The sequence below is a fragment of the Narcine bancroftii genome, chromosome 2, assembly GCF_036971445.1.
Source record: "Narcine bancroftii isolate sNarBan1 chromosome 2, sNarBan1.hap1, whole genome shotgun sequence".
Classification (NCBI taxonomy): Eukaryota; Metazoa; Chordata; class Chondrichthyes; order Torpediniformes; family Narcinidae; genus Narcine; species Narcine bancroftii.
The window spans coordinates 157,137,172-157,152,654 of NC_091470.1; the positions used below are offsets into that span (position 1 = coordinate 157,137,172).

The 15,483-nt window shown below is 41.4% G+C and overlaps 1 protein-coding gene across 1 annotated transcript in view; it reads right to left on the minus strand.

Moving 5' to 3' along the window:
• The window catches only part of ssu72 (SSU72 homolog, RNA polymerase II CTD phosphatase), a 90,510-nt gene that overhangs the window by 6,445 nt on the left and 68,582 nt on the right, over positions 1-15,483 (minus strand). The gene's annotated exons all lie outside the window — the stretch shown is intronic.

Genomic DNA, 15,483 nt, shown 5'->3' on the forward strand with positions numbered 1-15,483 from the left:
GGTTCACAATCTACAAAATGCACAGCAGTTACTGAACCTCAATAACTCTGAAGGTTGTACAACACCCCCGTTAAAAAATGCATCACTGTTCCACCATTGTTGGTGGGTCTAAATCTCGCAACTCTTTCCTTCTCTCCCATTCCACTTTATCAACAGTTCTGTAGGAGCAGCATCTTGCAAGGACTGTATGTAGTTCAATTGCTAGGTCACCACCATCTTCAAGGATAAATGGGGAGTGTAATAAATACTAGCCTTGCAAACAACATCGGGATTCTCAAAATTAAGCAGTAAACTGCTTGTAAAGAAACTTTAATGAAACCATAGAAAATTCCTCAGCATGAAAGCTCTCATTAATCAGGACTTTCGTTACCAAATTTTGGAAAAATTTCAGTGAATGTGCAAATTACTCAGCCAGATTCAGTTCCAAATTTAAATAATGCAAAATATCAATACCTCAAAAAAAAAGACCCAAAACATTAACTGCCTATTTCTCTCCAATGGATGATGCCTGATCTGCTGAGCTCCTTCAGTTTCTCATTGTGAATTAAATGCAAATATTTGAATCAAGCCCATCTATTTGAAGAAATTAAAATGGACTCCAAGGTCAGGGCTTGGCTTGTGATGCTTTAGAATTACACACAGATGAGCAATGTGATCTGTTATCACTCAACAAGATGACCAATAGATCAGTAACAAAACACTATTGCAACATTACAATGCTACTGCTTTACACATTATCAGTTGAATTGCTTATGGTTAGCAAATTAGCATCAGATTTCTTGCAACTCACTCAGTACAAGCCAAATTGTACCTTCACACCATTAAAGGTTAATACATTTATGCTGGTTTTTAAAAATGAGACCAAAATTGATGTGGCACAGGGGGGTGGGTGTGGTGAGATTATTAACGCCTGGCATAGGCTGGTCCAGAGTAATTTTCTCCACCAGCTATATTTTGACACTGCAAAAACTGACCAAGGCTAAACCAGAAATTTCAGACCAATGCTTCAGAAGTGGCATTGTGACAGGAACCTTTGTGCACAGAATCTAGATGTGTACCAAGGTGAGACTCTTTTGGGTGGAACTAGGCCAAGCCCTAGAAAAAAAAAATCATAGGTAAAGAATTCCCACAGGAACCAGAGCTGTTCCTTTGGGAAATATGATGGACATGAGACTTAAGATAAAGCTGTCCAAATTCTAAGTCCAATTTGTAATGATCGCATTGGCAGTGGCCAGGAAGTGCATAGCAGTTACCTGGAAATCTGACTCCAACTTGGGCATTGTGTGCTGGAATATGGAAACGCAAAGCTGTGTTCCCTGGAGAAAATTAGCTATAACTAAAGGGAAAAAACATACATCTTCCTAAAAATTTGGCAACCATATTTAAATTTAATAGGAGCATAGTAATACTGTGTATCTCACTGCCCTACCTTCCCTGTCTATCCTTCTACTGAGGGAGGGAGGGGAGTCAATCCAATCCCAATCAAGTAAGTCAAGGAAAATGTAACAGCCTAGTTAGGCCATGACAAATTCCTGATGTGTTCCATACCTTTGTTGTGGCTGTCCTGCATGTTGGGCATAATTGTGGTCTGTTGAGTGTGGGGGAGGGGAGAGGGGAAGGGAAGTGGGGATAAAATGAGTTGGACTCAACAGCAAATTTTATATATAATTGATAACTGTAATTTGTGATTTTGATTACTGGAAACGGTTTGAAAATTTATATATAAAATATTCAAAAAATGTAGAGAAGAGCCAATAACTATTGAGATGGCCAAAAGCCAAATAGATTAATTGCCAAAGCATTTAGGATGTCGCTTCACCTTTGCTTGATCCAATCAGCCAGTTTGTAGAGAACCATTGCCCAATCACTTGAAGTAGAGTCAATGCATGGAGTCAGCTGGTGGGAATGTCTGTATAAGGTGGGGTGCATCCATGAGTGTTCAGTTTTCATTAAAAAACCCTATGTTAAATGATCTGAACTATGTGCAGTACTACTACCATAACTGTACAGGCCTTGGATGGTGAAAAGAGCTTCCCACAGCTGCTCGCTGGCCAGCAGCTCTTCTCAGCCTGCTAACGCTACTCTGAAGTATAGCCAAGTCCCCATGACACAGTCCATCCACAGGGCCAGGTACAGAAGGGCAAGCAGCAAAAGAAGCCGCTCAATCATTAAGGCCTTCAACAGGGGGCTATCAAGTTGAAAGTCTAATTAATTGGATAGTATTGGAGGGCCAGAAACATCTTCAACTCTACCTACAACAGCGAGCACAATGTTGAAGTGGTGCGGAAACATTTGCTGAGCATCAGGAAAGGGGAAATGCAGGTGGATCAAGATAAATGTGCAGAGTCTAACAAATTAAGTAGCAAGGCTTATTTGCAGGTTGTGCATTAATGCAGAGTGTCATGTAGTTGAAATCACGTGTAGTACATAAGCAATGAGCATTCCCACCAGTTGCCTGTCAACCTCAAGACCTCACCTCATTTCTTCTCTTGCTCTGTGATGAATTAACACCGGCTGAAGAACTGAGCAGAAACTTGGCACCATTAGAAATCAAGTGCTGTCTGGAAATGTTAATGCAAATTAAAACCAAAACAGACACCGTGAACTCAGCCATAATGAAACAAGCAAAACATTCTGCTTAACTCAAACATTTATTACAAATACATAATAAGCAATGGGAGACCAGTTTGTTCTGAGAGAATTATGGTGACAAACTGGTTGAGATTAGTACAGTGCTGTTCTGACTAGTTATACATGGTTATAGACTGAACTTGTTCCCAGCACGGAATGCTGAAATGTAAGCCTTTGCCATTCTTGCCTCTTGCACCATTTGTTGAGTAATTATCGTTTCAAATCTTGAGCACAGTAAACACGGGAAACAGCTCTCTGGGCCGCACAGTTATCATAGCGGTTGGGGTTCCAATCCATGCTCTTTAAGGAGTTTGTACTTTGTCCCTATGTCTGCGTGGGTTTTCCCCGGGTGCTCTGACTTCCTCCCACCCTTCAAAACGTACTGGGGGTTAGGTTAATTGGGTGGCATGGGCTCGTGGGCCGAAAGGACCTGTTAATGTAAGTCTGCCCTGACAAAAATTTCAGCAGTTCTATTTTTCCACAAACTTTTCTGACTTTGATTTTCATTTGAATAATAGACAGAGGGCAAGTTAAGATAAATATAAATATAAGAACAAGTGTATTTAAAGGACATGCCCACTGTTCAGCTTGAGAACAGGGGTTTGGTTGCCTGCAAGCTGAGGAAATTACAGCATGTCACCTCTGCTCCAAGCTCATTCAACTACACCTTGGCCAGCGGATGAATGGAAAGCAGTTATGGATAGGGAGGGGAAGAGGCTTTAAACAGATCAACTGCAACACCTCCTAAATCCCTCTGGACTACAGACAACTTGCAAAATTCCACTCACCCGTGCATATTATTTATCTGTAATAACTGTTGGATTCACATAGATTAGGAAGGCAACATTATTACAGAAGAGAAACCCAGCAAGGTGACCATGCACAAAATTTGGAAAGTAGGCTTTGATGAGTCAAATGGACATTTTCCAAATCACATGCATAGGGCAAACACACAATGTAGTTCATAAATTCTTTTTGCTTCATGAATTGCACAATACTAGTGCTTTCCACTTTGAGCAGGTTTCAGTTTCTCAAATATCATGAACAAATACATAAGCCAGGTCAGTGGGTCACAACCCAGATGGTAGAACTGAGCCAGCGAGGCAGATTCTGATTTGGGATGAGTAAGTCAACTCAAGAAAGGTGAGCTTTGTGATCCCTGCAGCGAGCAGAGGTTTTCCTCACTCACATTCCTTTCCTCATTTTGGTTCTATTTCATTGGGGAACTTTGCTAAGGGTTGATGTTAATTATTTTTCAACCACTCCCTGAAGCAGCAGTTTGGAACAGAAAACAGTTGTGTGCACGGCAGAAAAGTGAGTATCTATTTCCCATTAATTACTTTGGTTACAAGCTATTTGAAATCCCATTCTCCGTCCTGTTTTTGAGGCATTCATTTTCCTTTTATCCATTCCTGCTGGACACAGTTCACATGATACACGCAGCCTCACTTCTTTTGCCAAGGGGCTAGATTTCTCAATGATCCAGTTTTACAGCACAGAAACAGGCCCTTTTGCCCAACATTGCTCATACTGGCCAAGTTGTTGAGTGAAGCCAAGTCTCATTTGCCTGTGTTCAACCCATAGTCCCTCAAAACAAGGACCCAAACCATTAAGTGTCCATTTCTCTCCATGGATGCCGTCTACCTGCCGAGTCCCTGGAGCTTCTTGTTCATTAAATCTGAATCAAAAGTTCAACTATTTGGAAAAAGGAAATTGAGACTCAAAAAGATCAGGGTTTGGCTTGTGAGGTTTTACACTGCACACACAGGTGAGCAAAGTGATCCAAATATCACCCTGCCCATTTTCAGACAAGATGAGTTAGACTGCCCTTCAGCAACAAAGAACACAATGCAACATTGCAATAAGTTACAATTTCTATTTTGCTGCATTTTCAATGCCACATGGCATTGCGACCTATCCCGGTGAGTACATGGTCTCTGGATCGTCACCATTCTGGATCTATCAAACTATATTAAGATGCAAGAACTAAATCCTCAAGGCACCCATATGAGCTTTCCTGACATGCATATCGAGGTATACAGTAGAGAGGCAGGCTATTCAGCTCAACCAACTGGCTCAGCATTTATTATCTTTCCTCATCTAAATCAACAGAACTTTTGTTTGCTCACACCCCTCTCCAGCTTCCTTGTAAATATGTCTTACCATTTGCTGCAAACTGCGCTAGCAAGTTCCACATACTCACCAGGGTTTGGATAAGGAAGCTTCTTTCAAAATTCCTGATTTATTGCTAATTAAATTGACAGATTCCAGTTATGCTCCCCCACGACCAACTCAGGTTTAGTGAGATTAGAGGGAAAGGGTTTTTAAAAAATCCATTGAACTGCAAAAATCATCCTTGGAGGGAAACTTTCTGCACCTCAACAAAGATGACCACCTCATTAACTCCAAACTTGTCATAATTGTTGATGACTTGGAAGGACGAGGCCAAGATGGGTAAAGCAAATGTATTGCAAAGGAGAAAGGAACTCCTTTTGATAAAATTGAGAACAGCGGGTGCACATTTTGAAACCTTTAATTTCAAGAATGATTTTACAATTACAGTTTGAAAGGCAGCAGCAAGGGAATGATTGAACAAATGAACACCCCACTTTCCAGGGTATTATGGAGAAACAAAAGCTCAGTAACTTTCAGGTAATAGAAGAAAAATCAAGACGTTATGTGGAGGTGCAATAGAAAGGTCACATCTGCCCTATAGAATTAAATGCAATGGATATGGGAAAACTGAAATGTTTAAAGATGTATACTGACAAAGCTCATGAAAATTCAAGCCATCAGTATTTAGTGTGACTGCAAAGAGTAAAGAATGCATGCTTTCCAAATTGGCAAAACTTAATCGGCAGTAGGCCAGTAATCATTTGCGAGGTTTCTTTCTCCAAATACATTTAAGTGATTTTAAAGTATGACAACTAAAAAGAAATAGCTGTTGACAAATGAAAAGTGCCGTGCTACAAGGTGTTGTGCAGCTGGTGATACAGTTGAGGACATTGATGTGCCAAACTATTCAAAATCGATGGAAGTGGCATAATTTAGGCACACTCCAGAGAAGAGGGGAAAAAGACAGCAGTGGCCAAAATCCAAGTTTATAAATCAAGATTTAACCTTCAGTTGGCGCACATGTTAATACTTTCAAGTTAAAGGAGAAAATGTGAATGTGTAACACTGAAACTTCAGGCCATATCTGGTTGTAAAAAAAGAACCCACACAAACTGTATTCATTAGACATGGGCAAGAGAGAGTTTGCATTTATGTTTTTTTTAAAATTAATCTGACTTTCACTTTAAACAACAGTGAAGGACTTGTACAGGTTGTGAATATTTCTATAACTAGCCACACAACGCTGAAAGCTGGACATACAGGCTCCAGTGTTGATTCATAAAAGCCACGTTGGTGGTCTGCAGGCAGTTACCATGACACAACCCTGGACATTTCATCCGGAATCTTACTTAAAGTGAAACCAGTAAATCTCCAAATGTATTATTCCCTCACAAAAAAAAATGGGAGTAATCCTAACATTGTCACAAAGCCAAAGTGTAGTCAGCTGAAAGCTACTAATGTCAAATCTGCAAAACTTGGCAGTTAACTGCTGGATCTTATTCGCAGAATTAAGTATGGGCAATGGAGAGAGGAAAGCAAGAACAAACACAGCTAGCAGTAGGAGCAGAGGTGAGGCATACAGCTCCTCAAGCCATTCAACAGATTTTCACTGATCGCTCCTGTATCCATCCATAAATATCTTTGAATTCCACTGTTCAATGTTTCACTTCATTGAAAGTTCCAGGATGGTTACATTTACCATTCACAAAGTGAATGAAAATGTGCTCCAGTGCAATGAGCATGTATTGGAACAGACATTTGGTTCTTGCTTTTCTAAGTCCAGTAGCACTTCAAGCAATCCCAGTACATCGAGTCCCACCATTCCACGACAAAGTCTGAAACGGGAGAGCCAGCTGCCAGAAAATGAACTTGGTACCACCCGAGCATAAAAGTCAGAATTAGGTTTATGTCATGAATGTGTCACAAAATTTGTTGTTTTGCAGCAAAATTGCTATAAATTTCAACTCTGTAGACTCAAGATTTAAAAATAATTAGTGCAAGAAAGAGAAAGGCAAGGTGGTATCCATGGGTTCCATTGTCCATTCAGAAATCTTATGCTGGAGATTTTTGTAACGTTGGGCGTGTTTCAGGCTCCTGTCCTTCTTTCTGGATGGCAGTAGTGAGAAAAGGGGATTGATGGAGACTGCCTCTTAAAGATGTTTTTAATGGAGTGAAGACCAATTCCCATGATGGCACTGGCTGAGTTTACATCCCTCTGTAGCCTTTTCCTGTCCTGTGCATTGGCACCTCCAGACCAGACTGATGCAACCAGTCAGAATGGTCTCCATGATACACGTGTAAAAATGTGCAAGTCTTTGGTGACATACCAGTTCCCTAATGAAATAGAATTGTTGGCATACTTTTGACATGATGGCCCCCGGATCAGTCTTCAGATGTGGACATCCAGGAATTTGAAGTTGCTTTGTTGTGACTACTCCAGGAGTAGTAAATGAATACACCAGAGACTTATTTGAATTTGCCTCCTCTTTTAAATCCCTCTGGGCCCAGACACCCAGAACCAGAAGTGACATCATCCTGTGCCTGCCACTCACCTGCAGGGCGCGTGTCTTAAAGACGATGGGAGCCCCGCTCCATCTCGAAGGTGAATAACCAACTCTCCAGTGTGCTGCTACCCAACCGCGCGCGCCACTCCAGCCAGGTGAGTGAGTGGTGATCAGGGCCCATGGTGCTGAGTAGCCACTCAGCAAGCCTCACGGGCGACGGTTCAACCCACTTCACTATGCGGCCGCTTGGCCCGGTGCACCATATCCTTTTCTTTGCTGACCCTTGATGAGGACTGATTTGTGGTCTCTTGGTTTCCATTAATTCCTTAGTTTTGGTAACGTCAAGTGCAAGGATGTTGTGGTGACACCGCTCAACTAGCTGATCTAGGGCTGGGTGGAGAGCCCTTGAGATTGCATCTGCTGGGAAATGATTGCTGTGATAGGCAAATTGCAGTGCACGCATGACCAACCTTTCAAAGCATTTCATCACAGTAGTTATGGGTAACAGTCATTGAGGAAGCACACTCTGCTATTCTTGGGCACCAGTATGATTGACAGCCCTTTGAAGCAAGTGGGAACCTCAGATTTCAGCAGTGAGAGGTTGAAATTGTCCGCGAACACTCTAGCTAGTTGGTTGCCACAGATTTTCAGTCCCCTGCCAGGTACACCATCAGGGCCTGGCACCTTGCTAGGGTTCACCCTCTTGAAGGCTGCTCAGACGTCATCCACACAGGGTCGCCATCTTCTGCAGGGATCCTCACTGGCACAGTTGAATTCTCCTTTTCAAAGTGAGCGTAAAGGGTGTTCAGCCCATCAGGGAGTGAAGCATCACAGGCATTTATGGTGTTAGGCTTCACCTTGTCAGATGTAATGGCCGACAAGCTCTGCCAGAGCTGGTGAGTATTTAATTCTGTTTGTGAAAATTGCTTCTTTGCTGTTAAGGTAGTCTTCCGCAGGTCATACCTGGACTTCCAACAGAGATCCAGATCTTTGCTTTTTCCATGAGCATTGGCTCAAATTCGTGCAGCCAGAGAATACACAAATGCAAGCCACTTAGTTAAGAGCCCACAGTGTATTCCTTTTGTCAAAATGTTTTGATTTTCTCCCTTCATTTCCCTTGTAGATTGTCAATCTTCTTATCAAGTGCCAACACCATCCACTTAGATTTCTCAACTTTACTTGACAGGCTATTTGAAGTCTTAATGGGCGGTATGTGTTGATATTCATTAATAAGGGAGTGCAATCATGTTAACATGACATAAAGGATAATGAGCAGTCAGGATCAACAGCAAAAAAAACACAAGCTGAAGAAGGAACTCAGCAAGTTGAGCAGTATCAGTGGGAGGAAAACAAGTGGTCAACCTTTCAGGCCAGACCCTGCAAGGATTATCAACAGGGCCTCTCACTTACTAAACCGTTTACCATTAGAAAAAAATAACGTATAATTTATGGAATCAACCAGAACAACTTGATAGGATCTGGAAACCTTATATGGATTTTATTGCTACGACTTCATCTAAGGCGTCCGCCACTCACCTTAGTTAATTCAAGGTTCAAAATCATTATGTAAATTTGAAATTTAACTAATCAAGAGGCTTTCTTTTCTTCTACCCTACTATTTTGGGGGGGGAGAAAATATGTATTCATTTTGCATCATTTTTTATTGTTCTTTATGATATGGATAATACTGTACTTGTATTGATGCAAATGAAAAATAAAATTTACAAAAAAAAGGCCGTGCCTCTCACCATCTCAGAGCATGGAGGTGCGGTCACATGCTGCAATATAGAACACGGATACTGGGAAATTATCAACTGTATTGAAACATTAAGTGTGGCCAGGTACTCGAGTGTGTTGGATTCGATCAAACAATCGAATTTCGGAGTAACCCTTATCTGGGGTAGGTGCGCCCCAGCATCAAAAATGCTTGGCGCTGTGTAAACTTTGTTTGAACCCTAAATAATAAAATGCAGCACAGCTAAAAGCAGGCCAATGCATTGCATTCCAATTCAGGAAAAACACAAAGCAAAATCTAAGAATACAATCTTAACTCAATTTTAAGACAACATTCTGAGGCTCCAGTTAGGTCTCTCTCCGCTTGAAAGCAGAACTTGAAACAGACAAAACCCCAGTGCTTGCAACCCCATAGGAGTTGATTATACTACAATAATAAATCCCTCCTCGCCTTTTATTAATACTTTCCCCAATACCTACTAACTGCTCAACTATTCTGGCTTCTGGTACAGCCTTCCGACAGAGCAGATTTCCCCCTCACCCTCTCTTGGCCTTCCAGTCATAACACTATTCACATGGCTTTCTTAAATACAAGTAACCAGGCTATAGTCCTGCTGCCTAATTCAATGTTATGTGAAAGCTGAAAGGATCCCATTTGCTCCAAACCTGCTGGGATAAGGATATGCAATCTAGTGATTGGGAAACGATTAAATGTCCTAACACTGAAATTGCTGATGAACAAACCTGGGGTTATCTGAGGAGATTTAGCAAATATCTTGTTGATTTCAAAGAGATTCAAAGAGTATACATGAGCAGAACCAGAAAAGAATGACACCTCACCACAACCTCTCACATTCAAAAGTGTGTAGAAACTGTTGTGGTCACAGTCATAATGAGACACCTTTTCATTGTAATTGTTTTGAAAGTACCATGTATATATTAAAAGAAATCAATGGAAACACTTGGGGTACTAACAACCAATTTAGAGTGAAATATATTTCAATTTGTAGGAACAAACATTGCTGTATTTCAATTCCCATGATCTAGTTTTTATATGTAATCGATGTGATTCACATTTCAAATTTAAATCAACACTGTGGGGGGGGGGGGGGGGGTCTCCACATCATTTGTGATGTTAAATTTTGTCAGTACAAGCAAATTCCACTCCAGTCGATAAAGGAATTCACTTGCATAGCAAGCATTACCTCTCAACATTCAAAACAGTCCATAATATTTAACCTGTATCCCATCAAGTTCCCAGGAACAGACATCTCCAGCAAGTGATCCATGTCAACACAATGGCCAGGAAAGCACGTCAGCACCCCTACTTCCTCAGCATCCTGAGCACGTCGCCTACATTTCTTCACTTCTACAATGCGTCAGTGAATATGCCCCAAGATGGTGCACCTTGCAGTGATTAGTCAGTTCTTGGAAAGACAGGATTCCAAAAATTAAAATCTAATTTCTAAATTCTCCACTTAGACCTAAACGACTAACCCCTGTTCTTGATTTATTCTTGGAATATCTTAATTTGAGATTATCCATCTTGAGGAAGGAGCTTCACAAAGGTATGAGGAAGACTGGAAAAGTTGATAGTAAATAATGTTGCATATAATACCAGCACAATTCCAAGGGCCTACATGACCTGCCAATGCTTCAGCCAGAAGCAATGACAAGGATGGTTTCTGAATAATTAGAAACCTCTGCATTTAAGCATTGAATCACCAGTTCTATTGCTACATACCAAACATAGAACTTGGTTCCAATGCAGAGAAATGGGAATAGTACAGGAGAGTAAAAGAGGTCTACATTGATATGGTGGGCCAATGGGCTCACTTTAGTATGCAAAAAGCAACTCTATAATAGGATGCGCAGAGAGGGGCAGGCCAGCAGAGGTTTTTTTTTAATCTAAGTGCAATGACAGGGCTTGGTTTAAACAGAGCAGAAGAAATTCATGTTATTTTTTAAACATTTTATTTAAGAATTTTAATAAAACACCACATTCATGTATACATAATCAATAAAACTAAAAAATTCATGTTGAAGCACCACCTACTTGCATTTATTAGTCCTGTGGGCACACTGGGCTCTTTTGGAAAGCGTGGGCACACTGGGCTCTTTTGGAAAGCGTGGGCACACTGGGCTCTTTTGGAAAGCGTGGGCACACTGGGCTCTTTTGGAAAGCGTGGGCACACTGGGCTCTTTTGGAAAGCGTGGGCACACTGGGCTCTTTTGGAAAGCGTGGGCACACTGGGCTCTTTTGGAAAGCGTGGGCACACTGGGCTCTTTTGGAAAGTGTGGGCACACTGGGCTCTTTTGGAAAGTGTGGGCACACTGGGCTCTTTTGGAAAGCGTGGGCACACTGGGCTCTTTTGGAAAGTGTGGGAACACTGGGCTCTTTTGGAAAGTGTGGGCACACTGGGCTCTTTTGGAAAGAAATTGGTGGATTTGAATTGGAGAGAAATGCTGAGTGAGGAGAAGCTGGGGTGGGAAACTAAAAGCATACCAATGCCATGTGACTGGTCACTCAAACAAGATGAGAAATTCTGTTAATTCTCTTTCTCTGAACAGCCAATTCCTGTAGAGTTCTAGTAAAACCACAATGCTGGAGAAACTCAGCAGGTCAAATAGTGTACTTCATTGAGGTATCTTGATGAAGGGCTCAAGCCCAAAATGTTGGTTATGTATTTTTATCTTTGCTATATAAAGGACACTGTTTGACCTACTGAGTTTCTCCAGCATTGTGTTTTTACTTCAACCAGTGTCCACAGACTTTCATATTTTACTCCTGTAGAGTTCTAATTTGAATGATCTTAAAGAATTAACATTCCTTTACCAACAGGCCCAAAGTGCTAATTCATGTTATTTACAAAAAAATTCTGTTGACACAGAAAAGCTCTGACAAATTCACCATCCCAATCTAAATCAGAGCAGCTGCATGAGCCTCAATGATGTACACACAACTGAACAGAACCCAAATTTGCACTTCCATCACAAATCACTTTTTAGACAAAAGGAATTCAGTGAAGCAGGTTTTGGAATTTAAGAACCTACTCTATGAGCAGAGTAAAGATCTATAAATATCAATGAAATCATTGTCTATAAACGCTGATCTTTTAAATTAATGATAAACCACCACCAGAACACAGTGTTCCTTACTCTTCCAAAGTGTAGGAATTTACATCCTTTTTTTAAATCCTGCAACCAGGTGGTGGTCTGTGCCCAACATATGCGAGACAGTATACCACAAAGGGTTTCAGACTCTGGGGGAGCAGTGAGCCAATACAGGGCACCAGAAATCGGGAACTCCCCTCATTGAGGAGAAGCATGAGAGATGACCCCCCACAGAGAAGGTGACCATGGCAGTGGACCACTGAGGGGTTCATTAGTTGGAAGACCAGGATTCGAGAGGGCGCAGAAGAGCCTCAGGTGCTGAAGGCTTCCTGATCATATCGGAGGTTATGTGGGGCTGTAGGAGTGCTGGAGGTGAATCTGCCGACACTTAGTGTCTCTGAAGGAACTCTCTCCTCTTGTTAGGGGCAATGCTCATGACAACTCTGTTTGCCTTATGGCAGACAAAAATTGAAGAATATCATGTACACTATATTTATATTACATGACAATAAAGGGAACCTTGAACATTCCTGACAGTTAATAAAACACAATCTACTGTATTCCAAGATGCCCCATTAGTATACATGCAGTCTTGATTGCAAGAGTTCTGTTGCACTGATCAAGTCCATCATAGCAAGGAAAAGAAAGTTCTAGTGCATCTGATGGTCTACTGCTTTGTCAGTTTACAAGCAACAGAACACATTCACTTTTTAAGAATTCAATCAAGTTGCAGAAGAGAACAAACTTGATACTTTGAGCAAAGAAAGAACCCACAGTGAGTGCAATCTTCTGCATGAGTAAGGCTTTCAGTTTTCTGGATCTCTGATACGCACAGAAATGGATTGTGGACTGTTCACCCAGAGGAGAAAAGTACAGCTGCCCTTGGGGAAATCCACATTTATTTCCAATATGGGGAATTCTGTGTGTGGCATTGGAAATCAGAAAATCCCAGATTGTTTGATCCAGGTTTAACCAAGATACCAATGAAATTTAGCTTCTAGAATTGCCATTCAGCGGTGCAAAGTAAGTTGGACAACCTGTGGGAAACAGACCCTTGGACTGAAGATTGCAGGGCTCTCTGAAAATAAACTGAAGGATTACAATCCTTGATATGCTATATCTCTGCATTTCACAAGATCACAAGCAGAAGCAGGCCCATCGAGTTTGCTCTGTCATTCTAATCACGAGCTGATCCACCCACCCACTCATCCCCACTCCTCGGTTTTCTCCCCGTAACCCTTGATGCCCTGATGATTCAAATTCCTGTCAATTTCTGCCTTAAATACACCCAACGACCTCACTCCCACCGCCATCTGTGGCAATTTCCACAGACGCGATCCTTTGAATAAAGACATTCTTCTGCATCTCGATTTTAAATCGACACCCTTTTATCTTGAAATGTTGCCCTCTTGTCCTAGAATCCCCTACCATGGGAAACATCCTTGCCACATCTACTCTATCCAGGTCTTTCAGCGTTCGAAATACCTCTATGGAGGTCCCCTCTCATCTTTCTGTACTCCAACAAGCACAGTTCAAGAGCTGACAATCTTTCCTTATATTCTAATCCTTTCATTCCTGGTATCAATCTAGAAAATCTTCTCTCAACCCTCCCCAGCACCAGCACATCTTTTCTCAAATAGGGTGCCCAAAACTGTGCACAGTACTCCAAGTGAGGTCAAGTATGTTAGTAGGTTGGTTACAAAGGGGGCCTTTCCAATCTTACAAAGGCTACGGATAATCAAAGGGCTGACTTGATACCCAACTTTCATCTCAAACCAAGATGGAGACCCATTTTAAACTTTTCTCCTCTGGATCCAGAGGCACAGAATTGTTGCCTGGTAAGACAAATATCTCATGAGAAAAAATGGGGTCTATTCACTGCTGATGCAAAATGGATCTGGGCTGGGAGTATTTCTGAATATCGTGTGCATTCAAATCCTTCAGAATGAAACATCAGACAACCTTTTAAAAGAGCAACAGAAATCTAATGAAAACTTCAGTGGTTTTGTCATCAGAACATACCTTGAATATCTTGATCTCCAGTTGATCAGCTTCTCATGGTCTCTTCCTCCTTATTACTCTGCCATTGGTCATACCCAAGTGTCTCCTTGCCCATGTTATGCCTAGCTGATTGGATTTCTTAATGTCCACCGACGATCTTCTCAGCTATCAAGACTTATAAAATTCAATATTTCTGCAAGATACTACTGATGACCAACAACTTGTTACAAATGTCGTGGTTCAATTTCCTTTGAAGCGTAGATTAGTCGCACAGCTGAATTGTGGCAGCAACATGCACAGCAAAATCCAAATAGAAACTGTTCTGTGACCAGTTACCAGCTTTTAATGATTTTACTTCAGTACAGGCATCTGAGATTTCCTGGATTCAAACACTGCAGTCACCTGATATATAGGCAGAGTCGAGACCTAATACCTCCAAGATGGATCATTAAAAAAATGTAGCATTCACTGCACTGAAGCGTCAACCTAAGTTGTATCCCATTCCTAGAACAGAACTAGTATAGTATTCGGATTCATGTCTTAGATGATGGTACAAAAAATTATGATGAGCACTGAAGAAACTAGTGAATACACATTTTTACTGAACCTTTCCAGGTGCTCAGTCAATAACTTGTATGGAGTGGTCTATGCATGTCATGTCAAACAGCAGTCTGTAAGGAGTTTGTACATTTTCCCATGTCCACATGGGTTTCCTCCTACCCTTCAGAACATCCCAGGGTTGTAGGTTAATAGGCTCAGCCTGTCAGGCAACATCCATAGAGAGAAATGTCAGGTCAACATTTCAGGTTGGGGCCCTTTTCAGGCTCGTTTCTCCCCATGGACCCGACTGACCCGCCGAGTCTCTCCAGCTTCTTATTGTTTCCTCAAGATTTCAGCTTGTGCACCTCCTGTCTTTCTTAAGTCTGGAAGTATGTTTTGAATTAACCCGATTGACGATACTTTAAAAAGTCAGCCGAGACAAAAAAAAGGTACTTGTCGCACGTCAGTCAGATGGCACAAAGCCATTAATCTTGAGTGACTTCCTGTGTTTGCCTTCTATATTTCACACCAGACAATCAAGTGCAATATTTAAGAAAAGAAACTCTGGCAGGTATTTTTTTTTTTAATACGTTGCTTGCTCTATATTTTAAAAAAACTAGAGCATGCTACTAATAAATATACAAAGTCTACTGGAGCAGCCAATCTTTTTTTTCTTCGCTTTGTCCCCCTTAGGACTCTGCTCAAAGTTTCTGGGTCCTCCCCCCCACCCCCCATGTGAAGCAGTCGTTTAGTGCTTTTTTTCCTGTACTTCTCTCCTACTGACTACATAAAAAAAAAACAAAAGATATTTTATGATTTCACTGCTGCCCAACCCCAAAAGAGC